This window comes from Gnatocerus cornutus, chromosome 5 (assembly GCF_029298725.1).
Source record: "Gnatocerus cornutus isolate USDA-ARS CGAHR chromosome 5, icGnaCorn1.1, whole genome shotgun sequence".
Taxonomy (NCBI): Eukaryota; Metazoa; Arthropoda; class Insecta; order Coleoptera; family Tenebrionidae; genus Gnatocerus; species Gnatocerus cornutus.
The window spans coordinates 4,783,745-4,802,426 of NC_142237.1; the positions used below are offsets into that span (position 1 = coordinate 4,783,745).

The 18,682-nt window shown below is 29.8% G+C and overlaps 1 protein-coding gene across 1 annotated transcript in view; it reads right to left on the bottom strand.

The window, feature by feature from the left end:
- The window catches only part of TrissinR (Trissin receptor), a 182,994-nt gene extending 167,217 nt beyond the window's left edge, over positions 1–15,777 (bottom strand). The window contains exon 1 of the mRNA XM_088035983.1: positions 15,625–15,777. The gene's annotated coding sequence lies outside the window, so the exon portion shown is untranslated. The remainder of the gene's footprint in view (positions 1–15,624) is intronic.
- Between the last annotated feature and the right edge of the window lie 2,905 nt (positions 15,778–18,682).

The following is an 18,682-nucleotide window of genomic DNA, read 5'->3' on the forward strand; positions in this document are numbered from 1 at the left end:
TCCAAACGCATTGCTGGTGGTCTGAACACATCGGTTGCTAAATCAACTTCATCAAGAGCTATGGACGTCCAACAGCAGAATGAAAATGAAAAAGCTTCTACTAGTTATGAATTAGAAGCAACAAACAACAGTAACCAGCTTACAGCGGCGAGCTTTGAAATTTCGAACAATAGTAATTGTAATTTTCATGTTTATTTATATTATAAGTAAAAATTGGTCCTGACATTTCACTATTTTTTGTTACCTAGATAACTTTAAAGCTTTAGGGTGGGTTTCACCAACGTCAGTTAAATGCTCAGTAAGTTATTCAATAGATAAATTTTATTTGTCAGTTAAGTAAAATTTTGTTTCACCAAAATATTTTGACGTCTGGTTTATTATTTCACAAATAGTTAACTAGAGTGTACATTGAAGTGCCATCGTTGACAGTTATACAAAAGTTTACGTTTTTGAAAACAGTCAGCAAAATATACCAAAACTCCTTGTTATGTCTGTATCAATAGAGAATAAGTTTATCACGCAATGCTACAGTTGCATTATTGGCAAAATGGTGGTCCTAACTTCTCAGGAAATCAAGCAATTGATAGGAAAATTTGTGTTGGCAAATCGCTTTATAAATGTCTGTTAGTCAAATCGGAAAAAGAGCCAAAGCGGGTGGTAAGAAAGTTAGAATAAGGAGAAGTATTTAAAGTTGGACTGGAAATTAATGAGAAAAAAACAAAATACATGGTGATGGCGAGTCCAAATAAAGAATGAGCTGAAGAATGCGAAGTGAGAAGCGGCGAAATTGATAGAAAATATATTTTTGAAGAAGTTGAAGACTTCGTGCATCTAGTGCAAGTAGGAAAAGAGGGGAAAGAAGAGAAAGAAATTAAAGCCAGAGTTGCAAATGAAAATTGAAATTACGGAAGTTTAAGTGCTATATTGAAATCTAAATATTGGGATGGCAGAGAAGAATTAACCAAGCGGTGTGTATGCACTCTACCATGAGCCCAGAATAACCGCATATACCTATAAAGGCGCAAATATTAAGATGGGACACGTTGGGCAACTAAGCAAGTCCAATGCAGGAGACCGATAGGTAAAATATGAAAAGGGAGACTAAGAAAACGATGGTTAGAAAAGGTCGAGGAGGATATTGAAAGAGGGGATGGAAGTAGTAACAGACCAAGGCTTTTGGACATCGATAGTGCAAAAGATATATTGAATATTGATATTTGCAGTTGTGTTGTAAATCTATGCCTACAAGGCTTGTAATACTTAACAAATAAAATATGTGTGTTTATTATATACAAGGTGAGATTTACAAAACAGAAAATGGATCCATTGCACAAAAAATTGAATTAACTTTGATTTAACCGACCAACTTTGCCCAGTTAGTTGTGGTTCCAGTTAGATGGCGCTCCACCCCACAATGCGTTACCGGTTCGACGTTGGTTAGACGACAACTTTCCAAATCGGTGGATAGGGAGGAATGGACCAGTCTTATGGCCACCCAAATCGCCGGACTTAAACCCCCTAGATTTTTTCTTTTGGAGCCACATAAAAAATTTTAATACAACGAATTCATGTAGCCGGAGCAGCAATTAATGCTAACATGTTGGCCAGGGTTCAAGAAAATGTGTCAAGAAGAGCACAAGCATGTTTAGACGCTGAAGGCAGAAACTTTGAACACCTCCTTTAGAACCAATGTTTTTATTTTTTCTTAAATACAATTTTTGATTAATGATTACTTTTCTCTTGCCTTTATTTATGTTAAGAAAAATGTATTTTCAGCTCATTATTTCTTTGTAGACGAAAGGAAAGTGCAATTCCAAAACAACTTATGAAAAACACATTTCGTTAGAAGTTCAGCAAGAATGAAAGAATGAATTAATTCGTCGTGGGGATGAAATTAGCGATTTCGACTTTTCAGTTCAATAAATTTTGGATTGAAGAAGTATGGAGCTAAAATTAAACCAATAGCACTTTAAACCAAAGAATTTGAAATTTGCAACACTCACACTTTCTTCACAACATTTTCGGTGAATTCGTTTTCTCCAAAGTGCATCAACTGTAGGCTCTTTAATATCACAAGCATAACTAAAAGTACTTAAGGTAGGCATTTAAAAATTGTTAGAACAAGTGGAAAAATAAATTCGCAAAATATTCAGCACTTTACACAAAGGATATGAAAATAACCATCCATCAATGGAACGTCTTGTTCAAATAAAAATACTCTTTCTTTAGTTAATAATTACTTTGATAATAATAATTGAAAAGTTGCCTAATAACCTAAAAGTAAGACGTTAATCAATTTTGATTGAATACCATAACTACACCAATTTACGTAAGCGTCTTGTAGTTTTTCTATCTTTCCTTCTTAGGCACTACGCTATGCAACGTTGCCAAATTAATTCTTTTAAAAGTTCGATTTTCTCGAAGAGTAGAAGCCAAAAATTTTTTTTACATTTTTTTAGATTTTATCAAGGTATTTCAACAATGTACTGTAGAAGTATAACTTTCACAGGAACATTCAACAACTGCACATTTGTTACAAATGAAAGACAATAAATGTTTCTCCTATATTGTAATTTTTGACGAAAGAGTGAAAACACAATAAAGTTATATTTAACATTGTATGTTTCTTTATTTTCGCAACAAACATTTCTAACATAACCCATCTGACATAACCTCAAAAACGCGAGCACAGTGGAGCATGGCTATGCAACGCAGCGACCTGCAAAGCATGAATGTGTTCCAGCCTCAAAACGGAGAATTAAGACCAAAAAAACATTACAACCAGTTTATTTATTCAGGTACCTTTTGAATTTGACTGTGTGATGATTATTAAGTTTAAATGCAATTTGAATATGGCGGGCAAAGAAAGCAAGTCGATTAGTAGCTAGTCGCTGTTTGTTGTGAGGTTGCTATGACACCTTAATGCCCTAGGGCGTAATTGTAGGTACCTCTAACGTACCGCAAATCCGAGCTATAAAGAGCCAATAATTTTTGCACGCTTTTGCGTGTTTTAATTTAGGATTATGATGCAGGTATAATAAAAACGAATATATTACTTACAAAGATTACACAGATCGACAAAAATTTTTTTTTTCTGTCTTTCTTTTAATGTATAAATTCTGATGCTAGGTATCGAAAAACACTAAAGTATACATTCTTAGCTTCTAAAGTTTGCTTTTGTGTTTTACGTCGATAAGTAAATTTTGAAGATTTAATTAATTTTGCGAGCAGCAAGTTGATCAAAACGGTAGCAAATTGCATTTTACTCATTATATTACTTATTATAAGAAGCAAAAAATTTCTTTGATAACAAATTTATTTGTGGAGCTTATGAAGTCTATTTAACCCTGTGAATACGAAATTATGATAAAAAATGGGTGCCTCACTTTGCCTGTGTTCCTAACTGCAAAAATACTTTAGAACATATTAATATGTTTGTAACTTGAATGCTCAATAACTGTTATTATACAGAAAAATCATCAGAATTAACCTCAATTGATCTTATTTCTCATATTTTTTCAAAATGGGAGATTACATTTAAGGTCAAAACGAGAAAATCCATACAAGCATAAGGAAATCACTAAAAATATTCATTTTTGAACTTGATTTTTTATTATTTTACATTTGTATGCTATTACTAATTATTATTCTTAAATTAAAAAGATTCCGATGTTCGGCAAAAAAATGTTGATTATATTTTAAAATAAAATTATGAAAAATCAATCATTTTTCTTAAAAAATTGAAAAATTGCTCTCGTTTCTACAAAAGCAAACTTTGATCGAATTTTTTTTTTTCTTTTTATTAGTAACGTAGAAAAAAACAAAATTTGACATTTAGAAGCCAAAGACAAAAAACGTGTTGATCGGTGTTATAAATGGGTTACAAACCATACTTTTTCTACGACTCTGATTTATTATTAAAACCTGTCAATTGTCGGTTAATGTCACGATAACTTAGAAGTGCCCAAATGACGATATAAAATAAGGCTTTAATCGAGCGGAGTTGAAAAAATTATGTAGAATCTAAATTATTTTACAGCTTTATTTTATCGCTTCCCTCTCACAGCAACTAGCGCTAAAGAGCGAACAGCAATTTATTATTATCAATTATATTATTATAGCCACCTTTGAAACAGGTGACATATGTCGCCGATTAGTTAATCTGTGACTGTCAACATTGTCAAACTGATTGAAGTTTTTAATGAACTTGATTTTGGTCCATATTTAAGGGAACAGCACCGAATATTGGATACTTGATAAAATGTAGTAAAAATACCTGTTTTTGAATTGAATCAATAAAATGTTTACTTTGATCTATACGTTTAAATTCCAAATAAAATACACAATTTTTATTTGATCAGCAAATGTGTATTTTGTCATAAATTTGATAATCTGAAATAAGGTTTCCTAATACTAGATACATATGCTGTAATGGGTGTCAAAATCCGAATATAAGATATCTAAAAATGAGGCCCTAAAATAAACATAAATATTGTTTTTATTTGTTTATTTCAAAGGTTTTATTGTATTTTAATAAACAATTAATTGAAAATTAGTCGTAATAATTAATAAAATCTAGTCAACGGTGTTCTTCAATAACATAGTTACTTAATATTGGATATCTAATATTGTAGACACCAAACTATCCAATATTAAGGATTTATTCATTACTCATTACTTTTGACAAATTAACTTAAAATGAAAAAGTACGATATATTAATGACGTCCATTAATGCATCCTTCTTTAGACAAAATCATTCACTAATGTTGACATTAATAAACGATCAACGAAAAATTTTATAACGATGACATTTATGACGTCAAGTGGCATACCACAAATTTTATATTAACTATGCATCTTTAGTTCACTCTTACATTTGAAAGAATACCCACTCATTTGATTACTAAATCAATAGCAGTCATTACTACATCGATTGATATGGAATTAGGGGCCATTACTGTCGGGATATTCAAGCAACCCTACGATTAAATTATCTTGACGCCGCAGTCTAACCTAATATCCGTTCGCAAAATATAAAAATCAATTTACCTACCTTAGTTTTAATAAAATCAAAGTGTACTTAGCGATCTGCATAAATCAAATGTTCGTTGGAACTGTACTTTATAGTTTATTGTTAATGTCTGATTCATTTGTTTTATTTTAGGTTAACAGAAGAAAGGCTCTCAATAAAGAAATTATCAATTTCTTTCTCTTTTATCGCACAAAGTTAAATTCTAGTGGAATTTGAAAGTTTGAAATTAAACTTTTGACACTAGAAACGGCAATGCCTATTAGTTACCACTCTCGCCTACTGTTACATTTAAGTTGTTTTGTTTTCGCCTACTTAAGTTTACCTTTTAACTTTTATGAATATTGTAAAATAGCACCTTTTACTACTAGCATGTAATGGGCTTAAATTAAGCTTAGATTAAATAAAAACCTATTCTCAGTTACCTTTAGGATTCCATAGCTTGTAATGGGAACAGTTTTAAAATGCAAAAAAATGAAAGTCAAGAGTGCTTGTTGTGATTAATTTGGTATAACAGAGCTTTTCCTGATTCGAATCAAAATTGCTTCTGAAAATTTTTTATTTTTTTTTAATTTTCAGTTTGACAACGGGAAATTACCTGACAGAAATCTTCAATCAACGACATGACTTTCGAAATTTCAAAACCTACTGAGGACAACAACAAACCAAACCATTTTTATCTTCCTAGTTTATAAAATTGCACATATCTTACACTTAGTTCTGAAGAAAGAAAAACGGAAACTGTGCTGACTTTGGTAAGCAGCCATAAAGCGCTTTGGTGTATCAATATTTAAGAGAAAATCATTTATTTTTAAAGAAAGAAAAATAAATTGTCTGTACTCGTAATAAATGAATCAATTGCAGTGCATTAAAACGAACGCAAATAAACCGCTTCTACAAGTTGTTGGAAACAAGCCTGTCGAAGACTTAGTAATTTATACATACAGTCGGTTGAAATTGCAATTGTCTACTTTTACATTCTTTTTATTTCAAGTTCGAAACTTGATTATAACGGGTGTTCAAAAATAATTATATTTGGAGAGGTCCTGGCATTTTTAATTGGCGTTTCTGGTGACAGTGTATCTCGTTATTACGTTATTCATGCATTCTGCTTCCTTCAACTTTTCCATTTCCGTGGTTCTTGTTCAGTTCGTTGCCAGTTTGTACTAACGCGCCTAATGTCATCCTGTTCGACGTGGCCTTTCTTTGTTTCGCTTTTCACCCCTCAGTTATTAGTCTCCAGTCAGTGATCTTAAATTTAAACGCCCCTTAAAATGCGACAACAAAATTCTTGTATCATTTTAATTAATTTTTTAATTTTTATTTCATGATTTGGCGTTAAACAATCTTGTTTAAATAATATAAAAACGTGGTAAAAAAGTAAACATAGAAAGTCCAAATAAATGAATAAATTTTAAAGGCAATCCCTCATCTCTGAAAGACATTTTACCTTTATTTTCACCTGTGAACTTGATTTGTGTTTACCGTTTTGTTGACACTTGTTATAGGGAAAAACTGCAATTTTTTCGCGCCAGAATCTGGTGAGTTTTGGCTTTTGCAATTTCTCACAGCCCTTTAATTTGGAAAAGTTGCGAGAACTCGCGCGAGATCAAAAATGCTTGTATACAGTGGAGAGAAAATAGCTCGCGCGAGAACTTTCGCAAGTTCCTGAGAGTCAACTTGCAGGGGTAGTTACACTACGAAGAGCATTGTTCTACAGAAACTCACGCGAGATTTCTCGCAAATCTATTTCCGCCTTAACACTTAGAAATTAGAAATTTTCCCAAATTTCATAGCTGTAGCACCAAAATTACCAAAATTACGAGTTTTTAGGGAAGATTTCTCATTTTTCTGCTTCGCCTTGTAAATAAAATCTCAAATTTGTGTCTTTTAGTCTTTAATGTTGCAATTTAGCAAAGTTCATATACGATCGAAAACGAATAATTTCCCCAAATTTCATAGCTGTAGCACTAAAATTACCAAAATTACGACTTTTAATACAGGATTTCTCATACTCGTATTTCGGTTTTGCCTGAAAAATAAAAATTTCTAAAATTTGTGTCTTTCGATCTACAATGTTGCATTTTGGCAGAGTTAATAAACGATCGAAAACTAGTTATTTCCCCAAATTTCATAACTGTAGCGCTAAAATTACCAAAATTACGAGTTTTTAGGTAGGAATTCTCATTTTTCTGCTTCGCCTTGTAAAAAAAAATTTCTAAAATGTGTGTCTTTTGATCTACAATGTTGCAATTTGCCAGAGTTAATAAACAATTAGAAACTAGAAATTTTCTTCAATTTCATAGCTGTAGCACTAAAATTACCAAAATGACGAGTTTTTAGGGAAGATTTCTCATTTTTCAGTTTCGACTTGTAAATAAAAATTTCTAAAATTTGTGTCTTTTAGTTTTTAACGTTGCAATTTAGCAAAGTTAATAAACGATCGAAAACTAGTTATTTCCCCAAATTTCATAGCTATAGCACTAAAATTACAAAAACTACGACTTTTAATTCTCATTTCTCATTTTTCTGCTTCGCCTTGTAAATAAAATTTTCTAAAATTTGTGTCTTTTGATCTACAATGTTGCAATTTGGCAGAGTTAATAAACAATTAGAAACTAGAAATTATCTTCAATTTCATAGCTGTAGCACTAAAATTACCAAAATTACGAGTTTTTAGGGAAGATTTCTCATTTTTCGGCTTTGCCTTGAAAATAAAAATTTCTAAAATTTGTGTCTTTTGATCTACAATATTGCATTTTGGCAGAGTTAATAAAAGATCGAAAATTAGTTATTTCCCCAAATTTCATAACTGTAGCGCTAAAATTACCAAAATTACGAGTTTTTAGGTAGGAATTCTCATTTTTCTGCTTCGCCTTGTAAAAAAAAATTTCTAAAATGTGTGTCTTTTGATCTACAATGTTGCAATTTGCCAGAGTTAATAAACAATTAGAAACTAGAAATTTTCTTCAATTTCATAGCTGTAGCACTAAAATTACCAAAATGACGAGTTTTTAGGGAAGATTTCTCATTTTTCGGTTTTGCCTTGAAAATAAAAATTTCTAAAATTTGTGTCTTTCGATCTACAATATTGCATTTTGGCAGAGTTAATAAAAGATCGAAAATTAGTTATTTCCCCAAATTTCATAACTGTAGCGCTAAAATTAGCAAAATTACGAGTTTTTAGGTAGGAATTCTCATTTTTCTGCTTCGCCTTGTAAAAAAAAATTTCTAAAATGTGTGTCTTTTGATCTACAATGTTGCAATTTGCCAGAGTTAATAAACAATTAGAAACTAGAAATTTTCTTCAATTTCATAGCTGTAGCACTAAAATTACCAAAATTACGAGTTTTTAGGGAAGATTTCTCATTTTTCAGTTTCGACTTGTAAATAATAATTTCTAAAATTTGTGTCTTTTAGTTTTCAACGTTGCAATTTATCAAAGTTAATAAACGATCGAAAATTAGTTATTTCCCCAAATTTCATAGCTATAGCACTAAAATTACAAAAACTACGACTTTTAATTCTCATTTCTCATTTTTCTGCTTCGCCTTGTAAATAAAATTTTCTAAAATTTGTGTCTTTTGATCTACAATGTTGCAATTTGGCAGAGTTAATAAACAATTAGAAACTAGAAATTTTCTTCAATTTCATAGCTGTAGCACTAAAATTACCAAAATGACGAGTTTTTAGGGAAGATTTCTCATTTTTCGGTTTTGCCTTGAAAATAAAAATTTCTAAAATTTGTGTCTTTCGATCTACAATATTGCATTTTGGCAGAGTTAATAAAAGATCGAAAATTAGTTATTTCCCCAAATTTCATAACTGTAGCGCTAAAATTAGCAAAATTACGAGTTTTTAGGTAGGAATTCTCATTTTTCTGCTTCGCCTTGTAAAAAAAAAATTCTAAAATGTGTGTCTTTTGATCTACAATGTTGCAATTTGCCAGAGTTAATAAACAATTAGAAACTAGAAATTTTCTTCAATTTCATAGCTGTAGCACTAAAATTACCAAAATTACGAGTTTTTAGGGAAGATTTCTCATTTTTCAGTTTCGACTTGTAAATAATAATTTCTAAAATTTGTGTCTTTTAGTTTTCAACGTTGCAATTTAGCAAAGTTAATAAACGATCGAAAACTAGTTATTTCCCCAAATTTCATAGCTATAGCACTAAAATTACAAAAACTACGACTTTTAATTCTCATTTCTCATTTTTCTGCTTCGCCTTGTAAATAAAATTTTCTAAAATTTGTGTCTTTTGATCTACAATGTTGCAATTTGCCAGAGTTAATAAACAATTAGAAACTAGAAATTTTCTTCAATTTCATAGCTGTAGCACTAAAATTACCAAAATGACGAGTTTTTAGGGAAGATTTCTCATTTTTCGGTTTTGCCTTGAAAATAAAAATTTCTAAAATTTGTGTCTTTCGATCTACAATATTGCATTTTGGCAGAGTTAATAAAAGATCGAAAATTAGTTATTTCCCCAAATTTCATAACTGTAGCGCTAAAATTAGCAAAATTACGAGTTTTTAGGTAGGAATTCTCATTTTTCTGCTTCGCCTTGTAAAAAAAAAATTCTAAAATGTGTGTCTTTTGATCTACAATGTTGCAATTTGCCAGAGTTAATAAACAATTAGAAACTAGAAATTTTCTTCAATTTCATAGCTGTAGCACTAAAATTACCAAAATTACGAGTTTTTAGGGAAGATTTCTCATTTTTCAGTTTCGACTTGTAAATAATAATTTCTAAAATTTGTGTCTTTTAGTTTTCAACGTTGCAATTTAGCAAAGTTAATAAACGATCGAAAACTAGTTATTTCCCCAAATTTCATAGCTATAGCACTAAAATTACAAAAACTACGACTTTTAATTCTCATTTCTCATTTTTCTGCTTCGCCTTGTAAATAAAATTTTCTAAAATTTGTGTCTTTTGATCTACAATGTTGCAATTTGCCAGAGTTAATAAACAATTAGAAACTAGAAATTTTCTTCAATTTCATAGCTGTAGCACTAAAATTACCAAAATGACGAGTTTTTAGGGAAGATTTCTCATTTTTCGGTTTTGCCTTGAAAATAAAAATTTCTAAAATTTGTGTCTTTCGATCTACAATATTGCATTTTGGCAGAGTTAATAAAAGATCGAAAATTAGTTATTTCCCCAAATTTCATAACTGTAGCGCTAAAATTAGCAAAATTACGAGTTTTTAGGTAGGAATTCTCATTTTTCTGCTTCGCCTTGTAAAAAAAAAATTCTAAAATGTGTGTCTTTTGATCTACAATGTTGCAATTTGCCAGAGTTAATAAACAATTAGAAACTAGAAATTTTCTTCAATTTCATAGCTGTAGCACTAAAATTACCAAAATTACGAGTTTTTAGGGAAGATTTCTCATTTTTCAGTTTCGACTTGTAAATAATAATTTCTAAAATTTGTGTCTTTTAGTTTTCAACGTTGCAATTTATCAAAGTTAATAAACGATCGAAAATTAGTTATTTCCCCAAATTTCATAGCTATAGCACTAAAATTACAAAAACTACGACTTTTAATTCTCATTTCTCATTTTTCTGCTTCGCCTTGTAAATAAAATTTTCTAAAATTTGTGTCTTTTGATCTACAATGTTGCAATTTGCCAGAGTTAATAAACAATTAGAAACTAGAAATTTTCTTCAATTTCATAGCTGTAGCACTAAAATTACCAAAATGACGAGTTTTTAGGGAAGATTTCGCATTTTTCAGTTTCGACTTGTAAATAAAAATTTCTAAAATTTGTGTCTTTTAGTTTTCATCGTTGCAATTTAGCAAAGTTAATAAACGATCGAAAACTAGTTATTTCCCCAAATTTCATAGCTATAGCACTAAAATTACAAAAACTACGACTTTTAATTCTCATTTCTCATTTTTCTGCTTCGCCTTGTAAATAAAATTTTCTAAAATTTGTGTCTTTTGATCTACAATGTTGCAATTTGGCATAGTTAATAAACAATTAGAAACTAGAAATTTTCTTCAATTTCATAGCTATAGCACTAAAATTACCAAAATTACGAGTTTTTAGGGAAGATTTTTCATTTTTCAGTTTCGACTTGTAAATAAAAAATTCTAAAATTTGTGTCTTTTAGTTTTCAATGTTTCAATTTAGCAAAGGTAATAAACGATCGAGAACTAGTTATTTCCCCAAATTTCATAGCTATAACACTAAAATTACAAAAACTACGACTTTCAATTCTCATTTCTCATTTTTCTGCTTCGCCTTGTAAATAAAATTTTCTAAAATGTGTGTCTTTTGATCTACAATGTTGCAATTTGCCAGAGTTAATAAACAATTAGAAACTAGAAATTTTCTTCAATTTCATAGCTGTAGCACTAAAATTACCAAAATGACGAGTTTTTAGGGAAGATTTCTCATTTTTCAGTTTCGACTTGTAAATAAAAATTTCTAAAATTTGTGTCTTTTAGTTTTCAATGTTTCAATTTAGCAAAGGTAATAAACGATCGAGAACTAGTTATTTCCCCAAATTTCATAGCTATAGCACTAAAATTACAAAAACTACGACTTTTAATTCTCATTTCTCATTTTTCTGCTTCGCCTTGTAAATAAAATTTTCTAAAATTTGTGTCTTTTGATCTACAATGTTGCAATTTGGCAGAGTTAATAAACAATTAGAAACTAGAAATTATCTTCAATTTCATAGCTGTAGCACTAAAATTACCAAAATTACGAGTTTTTAGGGAAGATTTCTCATTTTTCGGCTTTGCCTTGAAAATAAAAATTTCTAAAATTTGTGTCTTTTGATCTACAATATTGCATTTTGGCAGAGTTAATAAAAGATCGAAAATTAGTTATTTCCCCAAATTTCATAACTGTAGCGCTAAAATTACCAAAATTACGAGTTTTTAGGTAGGAATTCTCATTTTTCTGCTTCGCCTTGTAAAAAAAAATTTCTAAAATGTGTGTCTTTTGATCTACAATGTTGCAATTTGCCAGAGTTAATAAACAATTAGAAACTAGAAATTTCCTTCAATTTCATAGCTGTAGCACTAAAATTACCAAAATGACGAGTTTTTAGGGAAGATTTCTCATTTTTCGGTTTTGCCTTGAAAATAAAAATTTCTAAAATTTGTGTCTTTCGATCTACAATATTGCATTTTGGCAGAGTTAATAAAAGATCGAAAATTAGTTATTTCCCCAAATTTCATAACTGTAGCGCTAAAATTAGCAAAATTACGAGTTTTTAGGTAGGAATTCTCATTTTTCTGCTTCGCCTTGTAAAAAAAAATTTCTAAAATGTGTGTCTTTTGATCTACAATGTTGCAATTTGCCAGAGTTAATAAACAATTAGAAACTAGAAATTTTCTTCAATTTCATAGCTGTAGCACTAAAATTACCAAAATGACGAGTTTTTAGGGAAGATTTCTCATTTTTCGGTTTTGCCTTGAAAATAAAAATTTCTAAAATTTGTGTCTTTCGATCTACAATATTGCATTTTGGCAGAGTTAATAAAAGATCGAAAATTAGTTATTTCCCCAAATTTCATAACTGTAGCGCTAAAATTAGCAAAATTACGAGTTTTTAGGTAGGAATTCTCATTTTTCTGCTTCGCCTTGTAAAAAAAAATTTCTAAAATGTGTGTCTTTTGATCTACAATGTTGCAATTTGCCAGAGTTAATAAACAATTAGAAACTAGAAATTTTCTTCAATTTCATAGCTGTAGCACTAAAATTACCAAAATTACGAGTTTTTAGGGAAGATTTCTCATTTTTCAGTTTCGACTTGTAAATAATAATTTCTAAAATTTGTGTCTTTTAGTTTTCAACGTTGCAATTTATCAAAGTTAATAAACGATCGAAAATTAGTTATTTCCCCAAATTTCATAGCTATAGCACTAAAATTACAAAAACTACGACTTTTAATTCTCATTTCTCATTTTTCTGCTTCGCCTTGTAAATAAAATTTTCTAAAATTTGTGTCTTTTGATCTACAATGTTGCAATTTGGCAGAGTTAATAAACAATTAGAAACTAGAAATTTTCTTCAATTTCATAGCTGTAGCACTAAAATTACCAAAATTACGAGTTTTTAGGTAGGAATTCTCATTTTTCTGCTTCGCCTTGTAAAAAAAAATTTCTAAAATGTGTGTCTTTTGATCTACAATGTTGCAATTTGGCAGAGTTAATAAACAATTAGAAACTAGAAATTGTCTTCAATTTCATAGCTGTAGCACTAAAATTACCAAAATTACGAGTTTTAATTGAGGATTTCTCATATTTCGGCTTTGCCTTGAAAATAAAAATTTCTAAAATTTGTGTCTTTAGATCTACAATGTTGCAATTTGGAAGAGTTAATAAACGATTAGAAAGTAAAACTTTCCCCCAATTTTTTCATAATTTAGTAAGGATTTCTTATTTTTCTGCTTCGCCTTCTAAATAAAAATTTCTAAAATAAAACAGTCTTTTGAGCTACATTGTTGCAATTTGGCAGAGTTAATAAACGATTAAAAACTAGTAATTGTCCATTTCCCAGCAAATGCTGGATTTCTATGCATATCAGCCATTATGTCAATGCCGTTAAAATAGTTATTTGTGTACCAAGGTCAAAAACTGTTTCTTTTTTGGCCGAGTCTTTTCGGCGATAACCGAGGTCAGAAAGAAGGCGAGGGCAAAATGTCCCTTTTTGGCCGTGATACACACAAGATTTTTTTGGCGACATCATTAAATTTACAAGTTAATTAATTTTTATTTACGGTTTAATGCTTGATTTAGCAGCACTGCTAGACATGTTAATTTTCAACAATTCAACACATTTTTGTTGCATTTTACAGCAGTTTGTTGATTTGATGTGACCCAAATAATTATAAAATTGAAAATAATGTCGGTATTTTGATGTAATATGCGAAACTATGGATAGATGGCGCCACCATAGATCGGACAAAAATGTTTGGGGACAGAAAAGTCTTACTTTTAAAAAATACATTTGTATTTTTAATACCTTTCTGTGGACGATTATAAAAAATATTGTTAATTCTAGATTTTACACGTAGATGCCATAGATTACCGGAAAAATGTAAAAAAATCCACGTTTTCTGTATTTCAAGCAGCTGAATAATGAATTCATAATTCACGGCCTTCCCAGGTGGGGATTTTTATAATTCACTGGTCCATTGAACCACAATAAAATCCTTTGGTGGTTACAATGACAATTTACATTATAACCCCATTATCAACGCACCAAATGAGAATTTAACGATGGTCATCACCACACCATCTCTCTGTTTTACAAACTGTTCTAATATTACAATAAATGTTCCGAACCCTAACTCAAAATAAACAGGGCTAAGTTAAAATGTTCATTAATTAAAATTTAATTAATGAAAATGCGAAAAATGTGTATTACTGATTGTTACTTTTCACTACTTGTTCGTAGAAAAAGTATAGTATTATATTCGCAATTCGCTCAATGTACTAATTTTTCATGACAGCTGATCAAATAAAACGAGTTTTGGATTTAGAACCAAGAGACAATTATACCAACAAAAAAATCAAAAGTCAAGTTTGTCTTATTAGTGATGTTTATACGAAGTAAAATCACAAATATCATTGACATATTGGTAACGTATTTTTATATAAACCTTTATATGTAATCGCTTTTGAATAATCCAACTCTTTGAATATTTTATAGAAGTACAATTTAACAAAAGGCTGGTCTTATGAAAGCAAAAATGATAAATCCAAATTTAATTGAAAAATATTTAATTAATTCTATGTAATGAATATCCTACAAAAGAAACTAAAAAACGAGAGTTTTAATTACTTGCTCAAGAATTTCTCAATTTTTAGTTCAGTAACCTCGAATTGGAAATAAGGAATTTGGGTGTTTTCGCATGTGAGAGACAGCCTGTGGTATTGATCAAGTTAATGATTACATTTTATAAAACTTAGGTACTAAAATAATTAGTTCTTCATTACTGCATTTAAAAATTGCAGTTATAAATGTTGTATAAATGACCGATTTTTTTCTATTTTTCGGTTTGCTTCGTCTTCTCGAGGAAACTTTAAGGTCAGTTTACTACAGCGGCTTAATTAAATATGTCAGATCTTTTATTATTTAATTACTGCATTATATTAGAGTCTGCAAGCCATGCCAAAACCTTTCATGGTTTAGTTAGATCAGACGTAAAATTTAAAAGTTTACATTAAAACGGAAATTCGCTTTTTATTACTCTTTAATATTTACCTTTGAAATTACTCTTAAATTACAAATAAAGTTATTTTTGACAGATTTAGATGAAGTTAGGTCAATCTCAGAACCAAAATCCTCAATGTAACTTAGGCGCATATCAGAATTTGTAATTAAAGCAAGCGTGTTAATTTATATTTAAATAGTCACGAATAATTTGGCCCAGGTTCGTGCACAGTTTAGCATATACAAACAATAAAATCTGATTAAACGATAATGAAATTATGTTTGCATAACTATGGCCGAAATTAAGACTGTTCAAAACGCGCGACACAAAACAAACGAAAAATTTTCTGGCATAAATAGCAACTTTTCAAAGTATATTACAATTAGTTTTAATGAGTTTTGTAGACAGACTTACCACTCATTTTTTTGCAACTGTCCTAAAACCACTTTAGTACGAATGATTAAAGTCCTTGAACACTTTTTTTTGTTGTGTTATCGAAATAAGCGCGAAATTTACGCACCGACGTCGACGTCTTTAGTCAACCAAAGCGACGCGCATACTGATAGAGATACTGCCGATGCCGTCGCGGCGACCCTTGATATTGATACCACTGATGTTCGTTACCCCCACTCAGCCATGGGGTAAAAAGCAATGGCAAAGATTTTTTAATGAAATTTGTTGGGTCAAAAATTGTCTTGTTTAAAACTGTGTATTTATAAAAGCTCAACGTAATCTTTAGATTTTTTTTCTGTGTGTCTTGAACAAACTTACGCAAAGAGTACGCATTATTAGCATCAACCAATTTTGTATGAGATAATGATAAGTGATAAGAAAAACGGTGTATTGCTTAAGTCATTTAATTCAAACTGGAGGTATCCTCGTTTTTCTTCTAATTAAGTTTAAATTGAGTATTTTTCATTATATGTATTCAAATTAAATCAGGGAACATCGAGTAAAAAAATCGATGTTGAACTCAATTTCAACAAGAGCACAATTACATCGATCTCCAATGTATCGGAGAAAACATCGATTTAGAAAAATAGTAGGTAAATAGAAAACTCAATCTAGCATAGTTTATTGTAAAAAATATAAATAAATAAAATTCTTAATAAAGCAACAAAATAAACAAATACGAGAAAAACAAGAATAAATAAAAACCTTAAGTAATAAACAAAATAATAAGTAAATAAATTATAAAAAAAAACAAATTCGAGATTAATAAGAATAAACAAAATTCTAAAATATAACGCCCTTAAATTTTGATACATTGAAAATAAAAATATATGTATTAAAAATCGATGTTTCTTTGGCAAAATCCATATTTATAAAAAATCGATGTAAAAGTCCCAGATTTAATTCAAATCAAGTTTTTGGAGCTCAATCTACAAAATGAACTTTAGCAGACTAGTTGGAACATTAATAGCTACTAACTCTGGCGGATCAATGCCATAATAACGCAAGTTTATCTGCTAGAGTAGTAAGAACATAACAACAACATAAATATCATAAGAACGTTTTTTCACGATCGGTCATTTTCATCAATTTCCCGAGTGTATTTTCCGGACACTATGTTAAATTTACAGCTCGAACTTGGTTGTCAAGACGGTAAGTCTTTTTAGGGCTCTTAGGAAAAGTTCGACAAATTCATATTACTTCAACGTTCCATTGACTTTGGGGATAGAAGAATTGTGCAGATTACCGTATCAAATCCTTCGGCATTTGAATTTTCGCCTAGGATTATCCGTTTTATCACACGAAAACACGATGAAATATGTTGACATGTGGTTGACAGGAACTAATGAGTGTAGTAACCAAATCAAGAGACATTTTTTTTAAATATATTTTTGCAAACGTAACAAAATGTTCGTATTGTAGTCAACTATAGGGGGTAATTTTTTTTTTATTTTTAAAGATAAGATATACAGGATGTTTTTAAATTAAAATTAAACACGGTCTTTGGCAACCTTAAGGAATCAAACTGACTATTTTTTAATTTTTTTCTAATGATAAAAAAAACTTTTTACCATTTACTTGGAACACCACTGATGAAAATAATCATCTAAAACAAAAAAACCTTGAATTGTTGCTAAGAAATCAAGATTATAATCTTTAATTCAGTGCAGTGGCGAACTAAAAATTTTGACCAAATATTCGATTAATTTTATCTCGAAAACGAATAGTATATTTTGCAACAAGAGGTAAAAGTCATATTTGTTTCGTGAGTTGAGAGTAAACGAACTCAACGAACAAAAAATCGACTTTCACCTTGAATTGCAAAAATGCTATTTTTTCTACGACAAATTTTTTTAGAAATATTGTTGTCAAATCCATAAATTTGTCTTGATAAAGCGAATCTGAAACTATGGCTCACAAATCGTTTCGTTTTCAACTCAATAATACTGAACTTCGATAAGACAATCTAAAAACAAAAAAATAAACTTTAACAAAATAAAGAATTACCGTGTTTTGTTTGGTAGTGTATTTTAAAAACACCCTGTAGGTATATTAAATAAATTTTAACGAGCGGTTGTTACTAAAAAACTCGAAAAATTACATTTGCTAGGCAGCGCGACGCCAAACTAAGGGTGATAAAAAACAAATTTTGGCGTGAGATTCTAGAATTTCATCATCTTTAAACGTGTGCAAATTTTCAAATTCTTATCTTAAAGAAAATTGGGATAACTTCAAGTGCTGTTGGACCCTGAAATTAGGTATATTAGTCTACATAATTTAGAGACGCTAGATTTATCGAAAAACTACAATTTGTGGGCTTTCAAATTAGATTTTTACAAAATCTACAAAAAATTTTAAAAATCACTTCTTACTCTTTGTCATGGAAATTTCAAATTGTAAGAGAAAATAGTGTGTTTAAAATTGTGTGATTTTAGAAAACAAAGATCTCTACTTTTATAATGATATTAATAACGTATTATTTGTGAAATTAACATTAATAAATTTCATTAAATGCGCAGACGCACAACTCAGATTAATTATGGCTTTTGGCTCTAGCAGTGGCGTCGTATCAAGTGGAGTCCAAACAATTAACACAATATTTATGTTTTATTTCCTTAATTTCTTTCACTTTTCAAATTATAAATTAACAGTGCTATAATCTTCAATTTTTTTTTAAACCATTTTGTTTTTGGCTTTGTTCATTAGTTTTTTTCAAATTCTTTGACAACGTTGAATGATAAGTTTATTTAATTACCTTTTCAATAATATATAACAAAATCGTATGGTTTTGTAAGTGTAAAGTAAGATTGAATCATCAAAAAAACAAAGTGAACGCGGTGTATTTGTTTTGTTTTAATAATATCTCTGAATCCTGACCTGTTGGAGCAAGATGGGCTTTGAAAGTCGTACAAATATCCATTTACAAAAAATAAAAAGCAATGTGTACTTAACTGTGTACATATTTCGTTTCTTTGCGAGAAGACAAAGCAAGAAAGTGATGTGTTTTTGGCTCATATAA